Below are 6,334 nucleotides of genomic sequence, written 5' to 3'. Positions count from 1 at the left end.
CTCTGTTTCTGCCAGTGGTAGAGCATAATTGGCGCGTCGCGACCAGCGCGAGGGTCCGTGCGCCGAAAATGACGCAATCGCGGTGGCTCCGCCCCTGCGTGAGGACCCCCGTGCGAAGCGAGGTCGTGCACCTCTTCAGCGCAATGAACAAAGTTATGTATGCCGGGTTCATACACCTTTACAAGGTGGAATTCAAGCACTTGTACGTCACTTGCCATTTTCAATATTTCCCAGCACCTTAAACTTAAATATTTATACATGTACTCGAAATTATTCGAAATTATTCGCTTTTTTATCACATCGATTCAGTCAGAAATCTATTTGTTGTGAAACAAAATACAGTTACATTTTCAAGTACTTTAGCCTACTTTAGCACTTTTCAAACCTGGAGCACAATGCAATATTAATTTTCGTCAGGTAAAATCCTTTTTTTTCCCTGTTTTTTAGGGGTGTTTCTTTATACTACCACCCATATCGTTTCAGACAACACTGCAAAGAACTGCCCGCATGTCAAGCGTGTGCTCCACACATCTGACCAATCACACGCAGCTTTCAGTTAATAATGTGGTGGGAAAACACTGAAAGAAAAAGTCTCCACTTTTTTTGTGGAAACGGCAGGCAATTGGCCAAGCTGTATTGCGTTCTATTTTGTGATAATTTAATAATTGGTTATAATAAAACTTTTATTTATAAAGCATTGTTATGCAGCATTTTTACTTAACAATGTCAATAATGAAACAAAATGTTATAAAATTAGGTTTAAGCTATTAATTAATTAATAATGTAAAAAATATATATGGGGAGCCGTTTGGGAGCCGAAAAGAGCCGGCTCTCCACAGTAAGAAGAGCCATTAGAGCCGCATCTCAAAATAGAGCCGAAAATCCCATCACTAAACCCTACACCGAATAGATTAAATTATTATTTTATTCTATCGCCAAATTCGATGTAATAAGCCATGTTAACTATCTTATATCTCATGGTTGTTGTCATCTTATATCTCATTTATTATCTGTTCAACTTCTTTCTTTACTTTTGATTAGTGATCGCCGTTAACGGCGTAAACGCCGAGGTGTCATGTGACGCCAAGCGAGCTTCCAATTGGCTGGTGACGAAAAGTTGCTGAGCCAAATTGCTCAGCCGAGCGCACACGGTGAGATTTCGGGCACGCGTGCCAGAAAATATCAAACACGTTAGATAAATGTCTCACAGGCTCAAGAGGCAGAGAATTCTGTCTCAAGCGTCCGCACACGGCGAGCAACTAGCTGAGCAAACGGGCACGCGTGACCGTTTGCTCAGCTAGTTGCTCGCTGTGTGCGGGGGGCTTAAGTTTCACCACTACCATTATTGCTCGCCCAACACAGTTTTTTACTTTGGACTTGACATGTTGACTGAGAACCATAATGCTCATTCACTGAACACAAAATATTAAGTTGAATGGTAAAAATGCAGCAGCTGATGGCACAACTCGTTTTTTGTTTTTGGAGTAACAATTTTTATGTTTCATGCTTTGCCCACATAATTTTTTATATTCACAGAACATAAGCAAACAAAGATTTTTTACAGTGCAGGGTTGCCAACTCTCACGCATTGAGCGTGAGACACACGCATTTGACCGTCTTCATACGCTCACACACCACACATCCGATTTCTCACGCCGAAAAAAAATCTAGTTTATTTACCTGTGATCCATATCTATGATTCAATGAGTTACTAGTTCGCTCTGGCGCCAACCACCGGCGATCGATCGCGATATAATACTTAATTTGTGTCTATTTTACACCCCCCCCCCCCCCCCCCAATTTACACTCGCCACCCCCCTCAGGTTCAAATCTCACTCCAAGTGATCTTGAAAAGTTGGCAACCCTGGTTTAACTCTATTCTGAGGTTACATTTTAACGTAACCAAAATAATGTCGCATTTTGAAGAAGTTGCACACAAATATTTTTAAAGATCCTTTTGTAGGATCAGCGCACACCAGAATGAGCAGGGGATCTGGAGAGTTTTGAAGGGCTGGATCTACAGTGATTCCAAATCAAGAAAGGAGCCTGTGGCTCCACCCTTCCACGAGTGAGTGTTTGGGGCTTTAATGGAGCCTGTGGCTTTGTATGAGGATACATGGCCATGTGGGTCAGTGTTTGCATAGGCGGCTGGGACTGACTACTTGAAAGCCTTTAGGCTGTGCCTTTAGAAAAAGAATTCTTGGAAAAAGAATCAAAATATACGGAGCCCCTGAAGGGACATGGTGTAATTTTTTTTTCAGGTAAAAAAGTGGTGAGCACCCGATACTATCAGGTGAGTACCAGATACTATGTGGTGAGCACCAGATACTATCAGGTGAGCACCAGATACTATCAGGTGAGCACCAGATACTATATGGTGAGCACCCAATACTATGTGGTGAGCACCCGATACTATCAGGTGAGCACCAGATACTATGTGGTGAGCACCAGATACTATGTGGTGAGCACCAGATCCAGATACTATCAGGTGAGCACCAGATACTATGTGGTGAGCACCAGATACTATCAGGTGAGCACCAGATACTATGTGGTGAGCATTTTCTTGCACTCGGATGAGCACTACTTTGCAGTTTTGCCCAAGCTGCATGGATATTGGTGAGCATATTGAAATGTACTTTCAGCTAGGTCTAAAATATAAAGACATAACATTTATTCTTGCCAGTCGTCATGGATACATCATAACTGAGAGACATTTAAAACGCATTTTAAAGACTAAGGGTCTATTTCGTCGAAAGAACTACAGCAACATTGAGAAGTGCAGGTCAGCTCCATGGTTACAGGTGGATGCATGCCAAATGTCAAGAACATGGTTTGCATGTAAAGAAGGAAAACATTCGGCTAATCCTAAAGGCTCTGGATCCATATCTGGGGAAGTATTCTCCAAGCTCTTCATCCATCATGACAGAGATCACATTCATGTCAATCTGCAATGAAAACAAATATTTCATTTCAAAAAGACTTTAAAAAACATTGTTCTAAAGGTTCAAGTTTTAAGGAGAGGTTTCTGTGCCAGATCTTAAAGCTATCATAACAGTGAAATAATATGAAATGATACTTAATAAATAACACAAGGAAAAGTGTCCTTCTTTACTAGTTCTGATGTTGCATGTTTTCTTTACTGCAAAACACTATTCTCTCGAACCGCAATCCACAAGAACTACACTGGATTTCACTAAACTTATTTCTTTCAGTGTGGCAAAAGTAAACGGAAAGTTCATCTAACTTTAGCTATTATCCCAGAGCTAACGTTGGCTAGCGTCAGCTCGCTAGCTAACTCTAGCCATCTATGATGAGAAATGCACATAACAGGAGGTTTCTTTTTGCAAAAAAAACTGTTGGGCACTAATATTTAGGCTACTTTCACCAAGCCTAACGTAACATTATTCTCATTATATATGCTACCACTGGGCACTATCATTCGTAGGCATGGTATTAGCTTCCATTGCTACGCAGATGATACTCAGTTGTATATATCTTCTAATCCAGATGATACCACCACAACTCTCAAGATTGAGAACTGCGTCCAGGATATTAAAAACTGGATGGCGTCTAATTTTCTTAAACTAAATTCTGACAAGACTGAGGTACTGATTCTTGGGCCTAAAGCTGTTAGAAGCAATTGGGCTGATATTCCCCTTACCCTAGATGGTTTTTCAGTAACACCAAAATCTACTGCAAAAAGTTTAGGTGTCACTATTGATTCTGATCTTTCATTTGACACACATGTATGCAATGTCACTAAGGCTGCCTTTTTCCATTTACGTAATATTGCCAAGCTGAGACACTTACTTTCTTTAGCTGATGCAGAGAAGCTAGTTCATGCTTTTGTCTCGTCGAGATTGGACTACTGTAATAGTCTTCTAATTGGATGCTCTAAACAGTCCATAAAGAAGCTACAACTTGTACAAAATGCCGCAGCTAGAGTCCTAACCAAGGCTAGGAAATTCGATCATATTAGTCCCACTCTCGCTGCACTACACTGGCTGCCGATTAAATATCGCATTGAATTTAAAGTTCTCCTGTTAACCTATAAGGCGTTAAATGGTCTTGCCCCACAATATCTGAGTGAACTCATTGATTACTACAACCCATCTCGCCCTTTGCGCTCCCAAAATGCTGGATTTCTCGTAGTTCCAAAAATTAGTAAAACTACAGCCGGAGGCAGAGCTTTCTCTTTTAAAGCCCCTCAATTATGGAATAGCCTTCCAGCTCCAATCCGAGACTCTGACACAGTTCCAATCTTTAAATCTAGACTTAAGACTCACCTGTTTAGTCAAGCCTTCAGCTAAAATTCCCCTTGTAAGGTGTAGGGGCTTGGGGGCCCCCAGACGTTGAGATTTCTGGTGATCTGAGATGTTGATGCTGTCATCCAGCTGTGTCTTGGCATCACTCTATTTGTGACTATGACTTGACTGGAAAGCAATGTCTCAGTGAGCCCTCATGCCTGTGGTCACCTCTGAACCTCTCTCTTTAGTTATGCTGCTATAGATTAGTCTGCCGGAGCCACATGCTGATCACTGGCACGTGAGCTACGTACATTTAAATCAACGGTGGTTTAAATTCATGTCCACTCAGTCTGTATTATCTATCTTCTTGCATGGCTCTACCCAAGACGATTGGATACAGGCACCTGCAGGCACCTGGGGGATGGTCTGGCTGCCGGTGGATGTGCTGATACCGGGGTTCACCTGGGGAGTAACACTGCAGTCGGAGCCTACAATACCAGCATCACTGCTCCGACACGGAATGAAAGCCTGGCATTCATCAACAGACATTTACAGTGACAATATCAAAACCCAGAACTTTCAATTCTACCTTTTACCTAGTCTGATTGTGTGAATTATGTGTGACTTGTGTATTTGTGTGTTAACGGGCCGCCCAATGGAGGATGGGTTCCCTTTTGAGTCTTGGTTCTCCCGAGGTTTCTTCCTATTCCCCACCATCATAGGGAGTTTTTCCTCGCCACTGTCGCCTTTGGCTTGCTCATTAGGGTTCTGGACCCATAGTATTGTTAACCTTGTAAACCCTGTAAAGCTGCTTTGCGACAACTTGAGTTGTTAAAAGCGCTATACAAATAAACTTTGATTGATTGATTGAACATTATCGCAACCCTTCTAGCTGGCTAAGGTAGCTAGTTAGCTAGCTAGCTAACATTATCTAGCAAAGCCAACCTACATTTATATTTTTGAAAGTAATAAATTGGTAACATATTAAGGTTTTTATAGCTATCTAAACAAATAAGCTTACCTTGTCATCTTTAAGTCGCTCTATTTGTTGTTGTGCCACCTGTCGGGACTCTAAAAAGTCATAAATGTTTTCTTCCATGATGGAATGATGGAAGATTCTGAGCACAGCCTGTGCACAGAGTAGAAGTATGTGAAGGTGCTCACCACATAGTATCTGGTGCTCACCTGATAGTATCGGGTGCTCACCACATGGTATCTGGTGCTCACCTGATAGTATCTGGTGCTCACCACATAGTATCTGGTGCTCACCTGATAGTATCTGGTGCTCACCACATAGTATCTGGTGCTCACCTGATAGTATCTGGTGCTCACCACATAGTATCTGGTGCTCACCTGATAGTATCTGGTGCTCACCACTTTTTTACCTGAAAAAAAAATTACACCATGTCCATTCAGGGGCTCCGTAAAAGTATTTAAATTTTTGTTTATTTTTATTTATAATTAAATATCAGGGTTATAGTGGTTCTGCATGTCTGTATCTTCCTCTAACTGTAACTTCCTGTAACTTCCTCTAACTACTAACTATAGTTAGTCCCTCTCTCCCTACACTAGGTACCAGTGAAAATGCAATATGGTAAATGTAGTAAATGTCAGGCTAAATATATTAAAATGTGTTTTGGTCCTTGTGTACAACAATGCTAAAGAACTGGGGGGTATTCCAAGAAGCGGGTTAAGCGAGAAAACCGGGTAAATTAACTCAGAACTCACGGAAACTCGAGGTTTTCCGTTCCAGAAACCAAGCTTAAAGAGAACCTGAGTCAGTTACTATAGCAACTTATGCTCTGAAGCTAACCTGCTCGCTGGCAGGTTAACTTGGACCTGACCCAGAGTTACAAACACGTCATCATTACGTGTCCTTTCCTCGAGGATCATGTGGATATTGAAGCTCAGTTTATTCGCCGAGCTCTTCGTCAGGAACGCCTTATAAAACCCCGAATAGACTGGCCTACTATCATTTTCGGATTATTTTCTAACCTTTATAATACTTAATGAATAATGTACTTATCTTTAATGATAACAAAAATAACGTAGCTATTGTCACCAGCCACTTTCCTTCAAACTGGACA

This window comes from Brachyhypopomus gauderio, unplaced genomic scaffold, assembly GCF_052324685.1.
Source record: "Brachyhypopomus gauderio isolate BG-103 unplaced genomic scaffold, BGAUD_0.2 sc753, whole genome shotgun sequence".
NCBI classification, from domain to species: domain Eukaryota; kingdom Metazoa; phylum Chordata; class Actinopteri; order Gymnotiformes; family Hypopomidae; genus Brachyhypopomus; species Brachyhypopomus gauderio.
The sequence above is the reverse complement of the archived record's forward strand: the minus strand, read 5'-3'. Positions refer to the sequence as shown.